The sequence below is a fragment of the Cryptomeria japonica genome, chromosome 10 (assembly GCF_030272615.1).
Source record: "Cryptomeria japonica chromosome 10, Sugi_1.0, whole genome shotgun sequence".
In the NCBI taxonomy this organism is placed as follows: Eukaryota; Viridiplantae; Streptophyta; class Pinopsida; order Cupressales; family Cupressaceae; genus Cryptomeria; species Cryptomeria japonica.
This window is the reverse complement of record NC_081414.1, coordinates 166,913,306-166,933,290: the sequence shown is the minus strand read 5'-3', so window position 1 is coordinate 166,933,290 and position 19,985 is coordinate 166,913,306.

Here is a 19,985-nt window from a genome sequence, read left to right as displayed (position 1 = left end):
TCCAACCAATAGTTGTCCAAATTTAAATTTCAAGGCATTGTCCTATTTTATTGACTTCAGGTTCACCAGAAGTTGCCTTTGCATACAGGTGCATAAATCAAATGAGGCATCTTATTTGATCATCATGTAGGCAACATTTACCACAGCTACAGAGACAAAATTGATCCTTCTAGCATATAATGTCTGGTAACCTATCACCATGCAGGCATATTTCACCAGGTCATCTTTGATGGTATTGACGGTCATTCCCCGTTGGTCACTCATAGAATCGGTGAGCTTGGTCATTTCGGTCTTGATGATATTCCTTAGGGTTGGCACTTCTCCAATGTTATAGAACCCGACGACGGCATGAATTGCTTCCGGTGTGATGTCATGTGTCCACACTAAATATATTTTGTCACCATGCACTCTACTTAGAATGATGTGAATGTGATCAGCTAAAATTTCTTCAAGGAAATAGACCACATTGTGAAGCTTCTTCTTTTCCAAGATTTTGTATTCTGGTTTGATCTTCTTGTCCTTCCCATAGAATAAGCTTAACTAAGAATGGATCACAAGAGATCCTAGGTCTTCAATTTTACAGTCAATATAATTTGAAATGCCTTCCTCAACTATAACACCGACGGGTATTTGGGATAGGGCATTATATTTTGCTTTTCGTTGGATGAAATCTGTTGAATCAATGGGTGCACTAGAACTAGAGTGCGATAAAAAAGCCATGATAAATAGAAAAACTCAAAAATACCTTCGTAAGTCAAGATTTAGGGCTTACAAATTCCACTTCGCCACACACTACTTCGGTTGCTAGAATACCACTTGGTGTTCTTCACTTGAACGATTGATATTATCTTCTGATTCTTCTTCAAGGTTTTGAAATCTCTGAATCATGAGACAAATCACCTTTTTTTGCTCTGCACTTGAACACTTCTTTGCTTGCAAACTGGTAAGTGAAAATGACTTGAAAATCCCTTTTAAATGAATTCTTCACCTACCATAATAAATGCTCCACTATTAGGGCGTAAACCCTAATTTTCCTTTTACCATTTTTGGTCTTCTACCAAATGACAGGTATCACATATCACTTAAGGTCTTTTACTAGTGTAGACTGGGGTTTCGAAACATTTCACCAATTTGTTTCCCCCCTAAGCTTTTCTTTATGTTAGTTTGGCGGTTCAGAGATTTCAACACTAGGTGCAGAAACCGATTCTCCTTGAATCACTTTTTCTTGCTTCTTTTTCCATGCTTTCTTCATATCCACTTGAACAATTTCAACATCAATCTTTCCTTCCGGAGTGACTGGTATATCATCCAATATATTCTTTCTCATCCTGCAAAATCTTGCTGTATGACCTAGTTTGTTGCAATGGTAGCAAACTATTCTAGGTGCTCTCCAAGGTCCATTATTCATGTTTCCATTCTTCCTTTTGCATGTTGCAGTAGTGTGACCACTACCATGACAAATCAAATAGGTTTCCCTCTATCTGGTTGCCGCTTTATAGCCACTACTACCTGACTGATGATTATAGGTATTAAATCAGTTTGGATTCTGGTTCCCAGAGGGTTCAGGAAAAACTCCTTGACTTCTTTGAGGATACCTTCCAGTGTTGTGCATGATAGACCTGCATTCAAATGCTCTATGCCCAGACTTGTTGTATTCATAACAATTTCCATTGAATCTATTGGATCTAGGCTTATTGTTTATAAAGTAAGGAAAGTTATTGTAAGCCTTATTTCTACATACATTAGCAGTATGTCCTTCCTTGAGACAATTGAAGCAAACAAGTTTGAACTTTTTCTTACCTTTATCCTTTCATGTTAGTTGCTTCTTTGATGCTACATCTTTTGCTCCGGAGGTCTCACCTTCCTCATATTCAGAGAAACCAAGTCCATTAGTATTCTTTACTAGTTTAGCTGATTCAAGCTTTTGCTCTAGCTTAGCAACACTTTGATTGAATTTGTCAAGTATCTCCTTTGATTCAGTGAGGTCCTTGGTAATAGCAGCATTGGACTCCTTCAAGGTTGCATTCTCAGAAATAGACATGTTTAGTTCACCTTGCATTTCCTCTTTTTCCACTTTACTCTCTTGGAGATGAGTGGTAAGTGCATTGATTTCTTGCTTCAAATTGGAGATCTCATGATCTTTGTCTTTTACCAGATCTTCAATTTTTCTCTGGTTCCCAAGCTCTTGACACATCCTGATAGTTATTCCTTCAAGTTCCCTTCTTAGGTTGGCATTAGACTCATTTAGTTTTTCAACTTCTTCAAGTAGGGCTTGCATGTCCGCTTCATCAAAGGAACTGTTTTCAGTTAGTTCCATCAGCTTCTCAGCATGCTCTCTTATTTTTGCTAGAGAGGCCTTATACTTGACTTTGAGTTCATCATAGGCTTTCTCAGTCTAAGTGAGCCAATGAGTAAGTTCCCTCACAATGTATTCCCCCATATCTCTTTCCAAGTGGTTAAACTTATAGAAAGGTTGGCTCTGATACTAATTGATGAATACTAAGAGGGGAGGTGAATTAGTATACCAAAAATTACTGAACTCAAACACTTAAACAATTTAGCAGTAAACTGGTATAACAATTTTACTAACTAAGTAGCAGTAAACTGGTTAACACAAATGCAAACCAAATAGAAAATAAGGCATTCACCCATAGAAGCACAATCACCATAACACAAGAGATTTTGACATGGAAACCCAAATGGGAAAAACCACAATGAGATAAAATTCACAAGTAACTATCTGCAAAATAGTAACCAAACCGGTTAAGGTCATACAATGTTCTTCACCAGAATAGATCCTATTAGGAATCTCAACCTCTGTTAGGAGATAAGTCCAATTAAAGACTACCTTGTGAGAGGATTTTAGATCCACAATTGTGAATCACCATGTTAGAGTATTTACAAAGGCTTTGCCAAGCGTACCCAGTTAAGGGTTTCAGACTTGTTGAATATGTGAGTAATCAACAAGTGAGTGATATAAATACTAGCACAGTATGCTTGGTTAGATCCTTGATAGCTCATTGTAAATGCATTTCAACATTACTTCAGTCTTCAAAAACTCCACACTCTATTTCTTTGCACAGACCTATTCTTCTTCTATGATCGCACGTATGAAAAACCTAACCGCTTCTCTCTTACAAAACCCTAGACATGATGTCCTTGAAAAAGGAATCCAATTTCATGTCGGTCCAATAGGATTACATTGCAAGTTCCTAGGTTCATTGCATCTAGACACATTTGGTAACACGACATAAAATCACCATCAAAGTGTTGGTGGATGGTAACTCATCACAAAAATACTGGTTGGTAACTCATCAAAGAGTATTACCGGTTCATACAACTTTACCAATTACTAGTTGGTAACTCATCATAGACTAATACCGGTTGACAAAAATGAAGACTCGGAATATGATAACTGCCACTTTAGTTTCTTCACTCTGTTTGAGATCCTCGTACCGCTTGAGGTCTTCATACCACTTGAGATCGATAAACACTTTCTGCAAAACATCGATAGCCTAAAGACTATAATACATAATACCGGTTTGGAACAAATACCAGTTGAGCATAACTCATACATACAAAAAGTGATCTCAAAGCAAGTGTGTGTCCATCAATGACTTTCACAACATAATCATAACAAATGCCAACAAAATATATACCATAAACACATGTTGGCTTAGCAATATTGTAGCTTCTACAGTACTCTTTTAGCCATCCAAAATGAAGTAGAAATTGCTTCCCAAAATAGATATAATTACCTTGAAACAAGAATGCTATGATTGCACCAAAATAAGTATTTTACCACCAATAGAATCAATATCTTCTTGCATCCTCATAAAACACCATATCACGCAAAATGAATATCTAAGCTCATGTAGAGACCCATACACTCACGTCCTTGATAGATACTTATTCAGCCAACCAGAATAAGGTAATATGCCTAATAATAGACTTTAGATCCTATGCCTCATTAAATCAATGAAATCACTCATAATTGTAGTCATCCATAAAAAAACATATTCAAGGCCTCACCAAAGATGCATAGAAACTATTTGAATTGAAAATTATTTGGAATATCCTTTGATTTTAAGAATGACTCTAGCCATCTCTAAGATTATATAATTGCTATGTCTAGTTACTCCATTTTTTTTAGTAGTATACCATGCTATCATATGCCTTTGCATATGACTTTTTTGCAAAAAAATAATTTGAAATATTTGTGAAGTAATTTTTTCTCCATTATATGTATGCAATTCTTTCAAGGGAGAACACGTTCCTTTTTACATTATCTTTCGATTGTAAAAATATCATAAAATCACTTAACAATATTGAATTTTTTAAGTCAATAAAATATACCCAAACAAAAATAAGAAAATACCCATTTTTTTAGTGAAAAGTTTTGCATTAGATGATAGACATTAATGTGTATTAATTCAAGTGGCACTTTTTCTCTCCAAGTTTTCTCTATTGGAATAAAATTTTGGCATTTGTTACCAATAATACAACTTCACAATCTTTGATCATCTTATTCGATAGATATTAATCTTTTCGCCATATTCTTGTGGTAATGTGGTTTTAACTCTCAAAAAGTGAAGTTTTCGTATCTTATGTGCCACAATGAAGATTTAGCATTAAGGTTGACATTCAAAACTTTCCTTCATATGCAAGTCTAAAGGAAACATTATGTGTTGTAACATACTAACTTTTTCTTCAATCTAATTGTTCTCATTTTATCAAAATTAATTTTCAAAAAATTAAAAAATATCAACCTTTAACAAGTTATCCTATGTTTAGCAAATTATGAGCTAATCTAAAGACATAAAATATAATGAATAAAATTTTTCTCACCTTGTTTTGTTTTATTTGGGATGGTACCTGTTACCATAAACTAAATTTCCTTATTATGTCCAAGTCATACTTGTATTTTGATAGATTCATCCATCTATATAAAGATTTTTTTACTCCCCATCATTTGAATATTGTAAGACTAACCAAAATCCATACATTTAAGTATTTCTTTTGTACTATTAGATTAAAAAATAATGTATTATTTTATTTTTTATTTATAATAAATGTATATTACTTATGTTTTGACTAGAAATCATGTTCATACTGACCAAATAGTTTACAGTAATATTTAACTTGTAATTTATTATGATTTTGATTACCTCTTGCAATGTTGCCACTATTTAGCATTACTTTTTTTACCTCCATCTCATCCACTATATGTCCTCTACATTAATGTCCTCTTCCTCATATAATCTATTATATTTAATAATTATTAATAATATAAGATAATATTATAATAATATTATATTATATATTTTTTATTATTAAATATATGTGATCACCCTATTATTCCACCACTTAAAATAGAAAAATAATATCCAAAACAAATTATTCTTAAAATCTTAAACAATTTTTAATTTAAAAAGAAAACATTATTTTCGAGATTTTTTTTGTTTTCCATGGAATCTCTTTTAAAACACAAGTTATCAACATTTTAAAAGGTAATGTAAATAATTTCTAAAAAAAATGCCCCATTTTCATTCTAAGAAGAAAATGCCCTATTTTCTTTCTATATATTCCAATGGCTTTTTTTAGATTAAAAAGAAATCATAAATTTATATTTTTTTTAACACTCTCTTTGGATGTCTTCAAAAACCTCTTTTGAAACACAAGTTATCAACATTTCAAAAGGCAATGTAAACAATTTCTAGAATCAAAATGCCCTATTTTCTTTTATATTCCTATCCCTTAGCTCTACATTAAAAATAAATTAGATATTTCTATCTTTGTTTGTGTGTTTCTAAATGATGTTCTCTAAATTTTTTTTCATATTCTCCTTTATATGCAATTTTTTAAGTCTTTTACTTCTAACATAAGAGACTTTCAAACAGTAGTATTGATTTTAATTATATAACATTAGTGTCTAAAAAATCATTTTTATTGTTTGATTTTTATATAGACCTATAATTATCATCATGATACAAAGTTTAAATTTATCTGGTAGACATGATTATAATTAAACTAATATTGCATCTTGATAAAAATTCATCAATTGATAGTTTTCATACCTAGTCTAATAGTATTGCCTATTCAATCTGGGTTGAAATAATTGAATTAAGATGCAAATAAGAAATGCATTGGTCTTATAGTAAATTCAAATGATGAATAAAATTCCCATCAACATCATAGAATTTAAAATGTAATAATGTTGGTTCGATTTTCATGGACTTGAAACCCTGACCATCGTGAAATAATCTTGCATGCTTCATATCTATTGATATGTAAATTCATCTCGGTGCTTTGGATCCTCCCTCGCTTGTCAAATCAAATATGTCAAATGAATACTTATAATAATTAATGAGATATTATATATTTAATTTAATATTATAAATCTTACAAATATATTATAACAATCAATGAAACTTGTCAATTTGCTTACATACCTTAAATAATATAGATAATGTGTTTTTCAATTGACAAATTGGTTGATGATGAAATGCACATCAAATTAAATAACTTTTATTTTTATAAATATTTATATACTATTAAATAATTATTAATTTACTAATAATAAATGTCAAAATATTAAATTTTATATATTATGACAAGGATTTAAATTCATATATAGAAATTAAATTATTTTTAAAAATTCATAGTAAAATATTTTTCAAAAATAAAAAATAATTATATCCTATTTTTTCAATTATGACAAGTTTCTAAATTCATACTTAAGATAATCTTCTTAAAAATATTTTAAAAATTAAATTGATTAATAATTATACCTCTTAATATAGATAATGCTTATTTTTTAATTGACGAATTGGTTGATGGCTAAATGCATGTCAACTTAAATGAATTTTGTTTTTATTGACAGAGAATATTATATATGTTTGTGAGCCTAATACTCCTCTCGACATAATTATATTATTAATCTTCTATAAAAAATATATAATATAATATTAAATTAATATTATCGATATTATGAATATTATAATAATATTATTAATACTATTATAAATTTTTTTATTAATATCATAGTATTGTATTAGAAATTTATAATATTATATTATTATTTAATATTATTAAATAAATACTAATATATTACTAATTAATTTGAACTAATATTAATTTTAACATTATAATTCTATAATTTTGTAAAATTAAGGTTAGGATTATTGTTAGGGTTAGAGTTTGTGTAAGGGTAAAAGATATGATAAGGGATATAATTAGTATTAGGTTTTTAATTAGAGTTAGAGTTTTTTGATACAAAACTTACAATCAAGGTTGGGGTTGGGATAAATGTTAGATATTTAAATAAGATTCAAGTTAGTGTTAGGATTAAATTTAGGTGTTCCAAAGGGTTAGAGGGTTATATTTGGAGATATAATTAATTTAAAATAATATATATGTATTATATTAAAAATCATATATATAGCTATAACTTAAAGGAAAAAAGGAAATGATTAATTAATATATCTAAAGTCAAAAGCTTAGATTAATTCCCAAATGCCTCCTTCGAAGCAAGTACATTACTATCCCCTCCCATTTGGAGATCTGATAGATCTCTTCAAATATAGCTTATCAATTATCCTCACTAAATTCTATACAAGCATCTGAAAGACAATGGATTCACTAGCTTGATTGTCGTCATCAAGGAGAGTTGATATTCAAAGGAAAGAATGCCAGAGGAAACGAAGGACAATTGTACTAATTATTTTATGAACATTAGAAATTAATACAACTTTTAACAAATCATGCATCATTGGAAACTATAACTTTAAATATTTACTCATATGTACTAGAGATTTCATATTTATCATCCATGATTTAAGAAGCACTAGAGGCTAATAAATTGCTAAAAAAATAATTTAACCATATCTAAGAATGATGACATGCTATAATATCTCCCATAAAAGTCATTGGGTGTTCTATGAAAACATCTAAGAAACCATACATGAATGTAAACATATTGTCCAAGATAGATTTGAAATATCCTTGTGCAATTAATTTCTTAACAATGACGTAAAGTTTACCCATGAGTTTTTGCTCATAAAAATAATTTTACTTTTTATTAGTAAGTATGGTTTTGAAAGGAACCAAAAGTTTTTATGAAGGGCTCAAAAATGGTAACTAAGCAAGAGTAGAGAAAATTTAGGACAACAAATTACCACAGTAGAATATAATAAGAATAACCAAAGCTAGAACTATAATCATTCACAATCAAAGACTTTGAGGGTGAATGAGAAACAAACTTAAAAGGATCCCTCTTCCTTCATTATAAAACTATCTAAGATGGGTCATTTTCTAAGTTGGAACCAAATGAAAAGAGGAGGGAGAGAACACCTTGAAACACTTACCATAATGTACATCTATATCAAATTAAAGAGGAGCGGGCATAACATGAACACAAGGAAAATTAGAATTAGTTGTGCCTAAGAGTAAGAGGGTGGTAACTAACAAAGAAGTAAGTGGCCTTGAATCATCTGACACATCCAAGAAATAGTTTTGTATGTATTTGTGGCAATATCTATTACTTCTATAACATTTAACGTATTTTGATCATTCCATTCCTTAATTTCTAAGCACTAATAGTTATAATTTACCCAATTATTTATTTTTAAAATAGGAATTACCCCATTTTAGATGTTGTCACATTCTTATACATATTGCAATGAAGAATTTAAAATAATAAAATATTTTTTTTTGTGGACATATCACCATAATAGGATTTTAAGAAGATGTGGTTCTTTAAAATAACTAGAATTGAAGATAAAATTAATTTTATATAGTTTGGATTCCATTTATTGTGTATTATAGTTGAGAAGATTGAATAATAAATTAAATATTTTTTTTCCTCAAAACATCTCTATACATTCATACTTATGTGTTTTGTATTCATGCTTGTTACCTCCCCTACACAAACTATAAATTATTTCTTACATTTTTTATTAATTGTTTTGCATGAATTTTTAATTTTTAATTATATTTTGATTAGGGAAAAGTTGGTTTTACAGAGACCCAAAACCACCAAGTTACAAACAAAAATTAAAATAAATAGTCTAAGATCACCAACATAGAAATGATGTCAAACAGACAAAAAGACAACAAACCAGACAAAGAGACAACTAAAACTAAAACCATAAAATCATTAACATAAAGACTTTATAGTCTTAGCTATCTCAATATGTATATTGTTCATCTCTTGGGATGATCTTTTTAGGTCCTGAAGCTCCTGATTATAGGATTTTGTCTTTCTTTTCAGATTGGCTTTGGCTTCCTTGGATAGGCAAGATTCCTCTTCCTAGTCTTTTTCTTTGTCCATATCAAGGTCCAATAATAGGGTGTTATGTTGTAATTTTTCCAATTTTTCAACCATCATGTTCATGGCCACCAGAGAATTTTTTATTATCTTGTGACTTTTTTTCATTATTGCATTCAAGGAAACCCTGATTTTGCTCATTTCCCCCTCAAGGTACATGGTTTTCTTCTCATTTTTTTTCATCTTATCAATAAGTTCCACTGTTCTTTATAGACACTCCACCATGGATATCTTTTCTTCCTTTGTCCAAGTTTCCCCTATCATCTTCTGGGGTTGTAGTTTATCTACCAACTCGTCTAGTTTACTAGTAGCTGCCCTATTCTTTAGGTTAAGGTCTTTAATTTTGTGAAAGGCCCATTCGAACACCTTGAAAAGGTTGACTACACTATTCCTAGAAATCGCAAACACATCATCTGGATATTCCTTTTCCAAATTAAATTAGTGCTTGTCTGGTTTATGGTCTTTTGGAAATCTTGACCTATTCTCTCTGTTAGTAGAAGGGTGGGAGGAAAGGGAATCTTCAAGGGAACAAAAAGTGTCGAATGAATTACCCAATGAATCCTCTAAGAAAGACACCATTTTTTTCTTGGAAGAGGATCTTAATTTCTTTTTAGCCATAGAGAGGGTTTTCACAGATGATTCTAGTTTACTCGAAGGCCTACTCAGATGGGATTTTTAAGGAGTCTTTTTAGGGGAAGGAGAAATTTCCTCTTCCCAGTCCGAATATCCATCAAAATTTCCCTTAGACAAACTAGTTTTAATATCTAATTATTATTGAGCAACAAAATTTTAATTTTTTAAATTATTGTTCACAAGATAATTCTTTATTTTTTGTATTTTTTTCATGATGAAAAGAATCACTAGGCATAAGTATGTATCAATATTTGATAATAATTAATTAAGGTTTAGTTAATAATAATCAAACTTAGTACTATTAGCTCTTTTTATTTCTCTCTTCCAACATGAGTTTGTAGTTTCTGTAGTGCCCTGCCAAGAACCCTAAAGAAAAAACCACACAACTAATCAACTAAGGGTGAAATAATTTTTTTAATAAAATTTTAAACCACATGATGTGCTTTAATTACTACATTTCATGTTTATTACACAAGCGGAATTCTAACACAAATAATTCCTAAAGGGTTACCAACGAAGAATTATTGAAAGGTTAAATTTCATTATTAAGGTTAATCCAATTATCCATCTTAGGATACTCAAAAACATACAATTGCCATCATTACTTATTGAACACAAATAAATCACATTCATACAACATATTTCATCATTTGGAAGATTGAAAGTATTACAATATATTTCTTTTCAAGAAGATATTTGTACATTGAATAAAGATAACTGATATAATAAACATCCAAATAAACTAAGATTACATAATCAATTTCCCAGGTAACATAATCCACTGATACAAATGACCATGTAGGTCTCAAAGGTACAATAATATCTAACAGGAGATGATCCAAAAATAATGAACCATGGAAATATCTATGAATCTAATCATCACATGAAGGCATGAAGATAAACATCCGATGAGAAGTGGCACTACCACCCGACCATGTGATCCCAAAATGAAATCATGCCACCGTGCTAGGAGATAGCAAAAGACCCTCAAGAAAGCACAAGAAAAACATGCTTGACAATACAAGTGTGACTCCACAATACTCTAGGTGAACTCAACATCACAATACACTAGTGACCCTAAAGAGAGAGTGTCATCATATAGCTTGTTATGGTTACCCTAGGTAGGCCTCCATAGGTCCCGACCCTCAACTTGGATTATCCTGGTAACATTTCCAAACCCTTGGTTCCATCCAAGACCCATGTGGACCCTACCAACCCTTTGTGAAGACAAGGTGGTTGGTTTTCCAATCTGGGCCTTCCCACTACATCTTGAGTCTATACGAGCACTCAACTATGCACAAGGTACAATATCTTACTTGATGTTTATAACTACTCACCCCCTAATCAATTATTAGGTTATCACATATTAACTTACTTTTGAAGGGTTATCTAGCCATCCACTTCAGGCACAACCCCCACTCGAAAGCCAATCTCCCATAGGACACTATACAATCACGGTCTCTCTACAAGAACCCTATGGCGATACTGATAGCCATATAACCACTACAAAACATAGGTGACAAAAACACAATCTTACTAATCATTGGTTAACCATATGGAATATAACACAACACCTGATCAAGAGGGTACAACAACTAACACAACATGGTTTATATCAACAAGGTTATAAGGACAACACCTAATCAAGAGGGTACAACAACCACTACAACATGGCGACTAAGCATTTACAAGAATTACAATGAAATTAAGCTCTCTGCTAAGAAATACTGAATGCACTAAAGATCATAATTCAAACAATCTTTTGAAAATAATAAAATTATTATATTCTTGCAATTCAATATTTAAGATTTAATAAACCACAACCACACTTTTTAAAAGAAATTCAAAGACGTCATTAATCTAATAAGGCTAGAATTTAAACTAACCTCAAACAACCAATTTCCTCCTTTTATTTTTGAACAATTAAAAATCATAATAACTTAACGAATAAAACATCCCATATTAAAATAATACTTTTGTCACATAAAACTCATTTTATTTAATACCCCAAATAATACAATTTCTAAAAATAATAAAAATCACATTAAATAAATATATATATATATATATATATATATATATATATATATATTCATCGAATATATACTTATATACACATCATATTATATATAAACCACATCTAAAAATTAACTTAATTTACGGATAATTCTAAAATTACCAACAACAATCATAAAAGAAAATATATTTAAAATTATATATATATATATAATCCGCATATAAGAAAACTAGCGAAACTTTTTTTATATTTTTTGAAATGTGTAAAAAAACTCAGTCTAAAACATTTAACTGGTGGAAACATTTTATCCGCGGACTGTTGTTTATGTTTGGTAGTGCTGCTACCACATGCCAGCGCTGCTACCATACGGTAGTACCGACTACCATTGGTATCTCTAATACCACATGGTAGTAGCGTGCTACTACCCTATGGTAGTTTACCTACCATCCCATGTGGTGGGGGAGGTGGGTCCCCTCCCATGTGGGTCATAAATTATATATATATATATTTTTAAAAATTTATAAAATTTCTGATAAAATTCTTTCTGCACAAAAATGTAACTCTGTAAAACAGAGTATACTAAAAAAAACTTTCTTGAATTAAAAATTTTGATTAAAAATTTTGTATGCTAATAAATACATAAAAGACCCACATTAAAAGATTTTGGGAAAAATCAATGAGAAATTTGAACAAAATAGATGGGATTTATGTCAAATTTCCATTGTTCTTACACAAATGGAAAAAAATCAAGAACACCCATAGGGAGGTTAATTTGTAAAAATTTGGCCAGCATAACCTTTGTTCTTAAACAATCTTAAACTCTCCATACAAACAGAAAATAAATCTTTTACTCTCAACTAGAAATGAAAAGATTTGCAACAAATTACTCAACTTGAAAAACACACACAAAGAACTAAATTTCTCGTTCTAAAATCCAATTTCTTCAAAATTAACAAACTAATTTGGGAAGAGATTAACTCAAATATAAATTACTCCATTCCCACAACTAAAACTAAATTTAAAGCTTCCAATAAAAATTTCATGAATTCCAAACACACACAAGAAGTTTTTAAACCATTTAAAAAAAATTTAAACAAAAAGAAAGATACAATCTATCTAGCCTTTAAATGCACTCCTGGAAGAAAATTTGGGATGACCCTCAACCTGCACATTAAAATCTTCAATCCAAAATCTAATCTCAAATTTTTGTTTCTCCTCTCTTCTCGTGAACTCTTAGGTAAATATATGAAAAATTTTACCTAAAAACTTTTATGTTAAAGTTTCATTCAACCAATAGCAAATTTTTCCAAAAAGGTAAAATCTAATCTCCTCTAAAAAGTCAATGAGGATATATTTTTTTTTCTTTTCCTTATTTGAAATTAACTCAACATAAAAACTAAAAACTCCAATAGCCTAAAATTTAACTTTATTTCCTTTTTTTTAATTAAATATAATTATTTTTTTAAATATAACATGCACTTTATCAATTTAAATTCAATAACTCAATTTATTTAAGTAAATCAATAATCACAAAGGTATATTATTTTAAACTAAATACACCAACATGGAATAACAAACATATATTACTTTAATTCAAATAGACCAACATGAAATAACAAAGGCATGTTAATTTAATTCAAATACACCAACATGAAATAACACTATTCACTCAAACTAACTTTTCTAACTAATGGGAAGTGACGACCGACTGACGACACTCACATGGGTGTAACTGTGGGTCAACCTTAGGGTCTAACAACTATCTCCACCACTCCCATAAAAACAAAATGGTACACTTAGACCTATGAAACTAGGTGGAGTCGATACTGCGTACCTACCCGGTACTTGTACTTGCAATGCCCTGCATCAAAGAACCACACGTGCATATATACATATATAAAAGACATGGCACACACACTGATGAAGGAGAATCATGGTGTTCCATGTCTCACCGAAGTGAGTGAAGGTAAATCCCATACACTTACAAACACGGAACATAAATATAATGCATTGCACATATAAAGTAGAAGTGTCAGTCCATGTCTGTAATCCAATAAAAATCACATTTAACATCCATAAGGAAATACTGCATGAAAAACATACACTTTAAATCAAACTAAATCATATCACCATACTACATAGTATTTAAGTAAAATGTCACAATAATGTATCAACTAAAAAAGTCAACAGAAGTCAAACATTAGTCTAAAAGTTTGATCGATAAAGGGGTACTATAGTTTCAATTTTCTTTCCTAAAATTCACATTTTTTTACCTAGAATAATAATAGGCTTTCCTATATTCATTAAGATAATTCCCATATTTAATGCAATAATATCATTGAATTTAAGAATTATCATACCTTTGGCCTTGAGATTGATTTTGAGTTGAGATTTGATTACTACCTCTTCCACCTGATTTTCCACAAGTTTGATGTGCTGAATTTTCCACATCTATACAAATTTACTCATCTACCTCTAAAATTTGATCTTCCCCTACCTCTACCATGGTTTACTGAGACTTATGCCATAAATCCATGCTCCAAACTTGAATTTGATAAGATTCTTGGTCTATGTTGATAAATTAGAGATGCATGTAGCTCATCGACTAAAAATTGTGAGAGATTCTTTGTCTCTTCTATAGCCACCACAATTGATTCAAATCTTGTAGACCATCTTTTTAAAATATTTTCAACCACTCTCCTACCCTCTAGTGTTTCATCATGTGATTTAATTTGACTTACCATTCTAGTAACTTGATTAAAGGTTTGATTGATTTTATCTAATTCTTTCATGTAACTATCCTAGATTGCTTGAGTTAGCTTGACTCACTCTAAGGATTTCTTCCTAGCCTAACCTAAGAATACTCATCTCTATTCCCCTATTCCACTCTTGGTCCTCTCTACCGAGGGTTATTACTCTTCTCTTTGTGAATTAACTTTCCTAAATCCACCAAATCACTATTCCACTATATCTAACCAGACACCTTGTAGGGTTTGCTCTACCATTTATTATGCCTACAACTTTTGCTAAGTTTCTTTCTCCTCATGTCAAGATATTCTCTCCCTTTGATCCCATCTTCCCTTGGTTTGAAGCTGACAACCTAGACTCCAGTCTACCCTGCAAGTGATTCCTCTTGGTCACTGATACCTAGTCGGGCTATCATAAAGCTCGGCTAGGGCCAGTCTGCTGAAATGGCTGATGCCATTCCACGGTCTGCTGCAAATAGAACACTACTGTATATGGCTAGCTCTTCTTAACAACCTCTAATGGTCGCGTGGATCCCATAATGGAGAATAAATACAAAGGCATGTTATAACTACTTGTCACCAATAGAAAACAAGAACATAAAAGATGACTTTATCTATAAAGCCGAGCTTGGCACAATTTCAAAACTGGAACTCACAAAATGTAGAAGAAAAACATCTACTCTACCTACACTAGCATCTAAAGAATTAAGCCATTATTTACAGTTTACAAACACAAATTGAACTCTGAGAAAATAAAACAGAAAATGGTTTACAGATTCCTATACAAAAGATGTTGTCATTCTTTGTGGAATCGAGTCCATCCAACCTCCTTCTAACCTATTTACAAAATTCCCATTGGGTCTTTTATAGCCTCCATGACATGTCATGAAACATTCCTAATAGACAAGATCAAACTCAGCACAATCAGTTTTGTGTTGTAACTGCCTTTCAACCTCCCTTGAGTCATTGGGTTAGCACCGCAACACTTATCCCGACGTCTGATAGTGGTTTACAACTTACTTGTTTTTCTATCAGGTCATTGGAGTAGCCTCAAAACACTTACTCCGATGTTCGATGACATTTCACACATTGTGCACTTCCACATTAGTTTCCATCGGGTCATCGAAGTAGCATTAAAACACTCTTACCGATGGTCGATGGTGTGCTCCCAATAGAATGATTTCCCATCAGCTTATCGAAATAGCCTAAAACACCTCTTGCCAATGGCCGATGGTGAGCTCCAAAGCGTATTCTTTCCCATTGGGTAATTAGGCAACACAAAAACTAGTTAAGTTGATACCCGATGGTTCCACTTCAACTCGCTCTGCTTGCTCCACTCTACTAGTGACCTCATTGGCTCATCAAGGTAGGTGGAAACCACTTCCGCTGATAGCCGATGGTTCTGCTTTGACTCGCTCCAATCGTCGGTGACATCATTGGGCTATTTGGGTAGGTGGAAAACACTCACGTCGATAGCCGATACAAGAAATTTTTAAAAGAAGTCAAAATACACTCCAAGCTCCAAACAAACAACCTAATTGACTAGAACCAGCCCTTATGCCAAAATTGAAAAGGGTCCTTGCTCACCCTTAGGTTCTCCTGCACCATACTCCCCACACAAAAAATCAAGTCCCCCTATTGGCAGCAAGGTGACATCAATGCTTGGTCTTTTGAAATCAAATTTGGCAACCCAAGCGGCTTTGGCCTCAGGTAAATTGCACCACTTGATTAAGTGTTCCATATACATGCCATGCCTCATTTTCATCTTCACCCCGGAATCCAAAATTTGTTCCACCTACGGTTTAGAAATGGGTGGTACTGGAATATCACTGAGAGTAGTCTCCCCTTCTAGATTCGGTCCATCTCGCACTACTACGGGACCTTTAAACTAAACCAAGTCTTGGACATTAAACATAGGGGACAATGCCAAATCTATGGGTAAATATACCTTATAAGCATTGGAGCCATACTTAGCCAAAATTTTGCAAGGTCCTATTCTCCTCATCTGAAGCTTACTAGGGACTCCCTTCTGCAATCTTGTCTTGTTTAGATGTACCATAACCATGTCTCCCACTGCAAATTGAATTTATTTTCTCCTCTCATCTGTTTTAGCCTTAATCCTCTCTGTAGTGTCGACCAATGTTTTCTACACTTGTTCATGCACCTCTTTCATAAACGGAATTAAATACTTTGCATATCCACTTCTTCCTTCCAGGCTTCCCAAATCTCAAAGTTGACAAACAGTGCATGGTTGAAGTCCATACACAATCTCAAAAGGACTCTTACTTATAGTTCTATTGACACTATCATTATATGCAAATTTTACCTAAGGTAGCACTTGATCCCACATCTTTCCATACTCCTTTGTCAGACACCTCAGAGAATTAACCAGTACTTGGTTAATGACCTCAGTTGGACCATCTGTCTGCGGATGATACATAGAACCAAAAGAAAGGTTAGTTCCCAGTCTTGTCCACAAAGTTTTCCAAAAGTGTCCCATAAACTTCACATCCCTATCTGAAACTATACTGAGAGGAAGCACAAGAATTCTTACCACCTCTTTGAAAGATAAATGTGAAATGTAACTAGCATCATGTGTAGTCTTGCATGGAACAAAATGACTCATTTTGCTAAACTAGTCAACAATGACAAAAATATTATCCAGGCTAGTCTTGTTTTTTGGCAAACCTACTATAAAATCCATGCTAATGCACTTCCATGGTCTTTTGGGAATTGGTAAAGGTTGGTATAGTCCAACATTTGAACTAGTACCCTTGGCTCTCTGAAACACAATACACTGCTCAATTTACTTCCTAATATCTTTATGCATTTTCAACTAATAATAAAATCTTTGCACCAACTCAAGTGTTTTATTCAGACCAAAATATCCACTTAGACTTCCATTATGTTTTTCTTGTTTGATTTTCCCTCATAGATCCTCTTAGCACACATAACTGACATCCCTTAAACAAAAGACCACTTTGTAATGTGTAATATGTATACTGGCTATTGAAATGATTATTAAACTCATTGCATACCTTGTATATCTCAGAAAAGTCTTCATCTTCTCTATAAAACTCTTTGAAAATCTCCACACCTATGCTCTGCAAAGTCACTTCTTGGACAATGAGAAGTTTTCTACTTAAGGCATCTACTACTATGTTCAACTATCCCTTTTTTGTGCTTGATAGTGATAGTGTATGCCTGTAGGTATTCTATCCATTTAATGTGTCTATTGCTTAAATTTTCTTGGGAATTGATAAAACTCAAGGCTTGGTTATCTATAAACACTAAAATTATTTTGGCAAAAGATAATTCCTCCACTTCCTAAGAGCTTGCACTAAGGCATAAAATTATAAGTCATAGGATGAGTATCTCTTCTTGGCATCATTCAATTTCTCACTATAGAATGCTATTGGTCTTCTCTCTTGGTTCAAAATAGCTTCTACTGCTATATGAGTAGCATCGCATTCTAGGGTAAATAATTTATCAAAACTTGGTAAAACTAGGATGGGTTAGGTAGCTATCCCCTTTTTAAGCAACTCAAACCCCTGGTCGGCTTCTTTAGTCCACCTAAACTAAGTTTTCAACCCACCCTTAATTGTATTAATAATAGGAGAAAACATTTCACTAAAACCTCGAATGAACTTCCTATAAAATTGGGCAAGTCCATGAAAACTTCTTACCTCAGTTGTAGTTTTCGGTGTAGGCCAACTTTGTATTGCTTCGACCTTGCTAGGATCCATTTCCAAAGTGCCTTGAGATATTACAAAACCTAGATAAATAAGTTCTTGTCTCATGAATTCACATTTTTCAAGATTGATTGCCAACTGTTCCTCATGCAGTTTCCTTAATACAATCTATAATTGCTCAAGATGTTCTTCCTCTATTTTGTTGAATATGAGGATATCATCAAGATATACCACTACAAATCTACCTATGTAGTCCTTCAACACCTCATTCATCAACCTCATGAAGGTACTAGGGGCGTTAGTAATCCCAAATGGCATAACTAACCACTCATATAACCCCTCTGTAGTCTTTAAAGTTGTTTTCCATTCATCCCCTTCTTTAATCTGGATCTGGTGATATCCACTCTTTAAATCCATCTTATTAAAATACTTTGCTTCTCCAAGACAATCCATTAGATCCTCAATTCTAGGGATACAAAATCTATATCTTATGATTATTTTGTTTATTGCCCCAGAATCAATACATAATCTCCATTTACCTCCTTTCTTGGTTGCTAACACAACTGGCACAACACATGGGCTTATACATTTTCTGATTAGACCTTGATCAAGCAGCTCCTGTACTTGTGTTTCCACTTATTTGTTTTGTTCAAGAGTCATCTTATATGCAACCTTATTAGGCAGTGATGCTTTGGGTATAAAGTCTATCTAGTGACTTACATCTCTAGGAGGAGGTAGCATTGCGGGTGTTCCATCACTCACAATGCCCTTGAATTGTTCTAACAACTATTGAACCTCTTTAGGTAAACTTTTTTGTTCAGTCTTCTTTGCTTGACTAGGTTTCACTAAGAGAGCATAATGTTCTTCATCTCCTTTCTTGAGATCTCTCAAAAATTATTTTCCTCCAGTCAATAATACATTAGGACCACTAGTCCTAGTTCCTTCATCCTTTACCAAAGATTGAATCCTATATGTCACCCCTTCCTTTGTGAATGCATAGGAGTTCTTTTTGCCATCATGGACAACTTTTCTGTCAAATTTCCATGGTTTGCCTAGCAACAAATGACATGCATCCATGTGTATAACATCACATTAAATTCTGTCAGAATACTTCCCAATTGGAAATTCAACCCATACTTGTTCATTTACTAACACATGTTGTCCTTTATTCAACCATGTGACCTTGTAAGGATGACTATGTGGCATGCTACTCAACCCATTTTTACTTACTACTTCTTCAGAGATGATATTATCCGTTGATCCTGAGTCAATGATCACTTTATAGACCTTACCAAGTATCTTGCACTTTACTCTAAAAGAGACTTCCTTTGTTTAGGCTCTTCCTTAACCTGTTCCCTGATTAGCACCCTTCTAAACATTAGATTCTCACCATTCTCTGAGTCAAGGTTTACTTCAAAAGACTTCACATTACTAGAATCCTCTTGTACATAATTGATTCTTTTCTATGAACATGATGAGGTTGCCTTCTCTAGACACCTATATGCAGGATGACCAGAATTACTGCAATGGTAACACTTCATGTTTGCAAAGTATTAACCTCCGCTAGA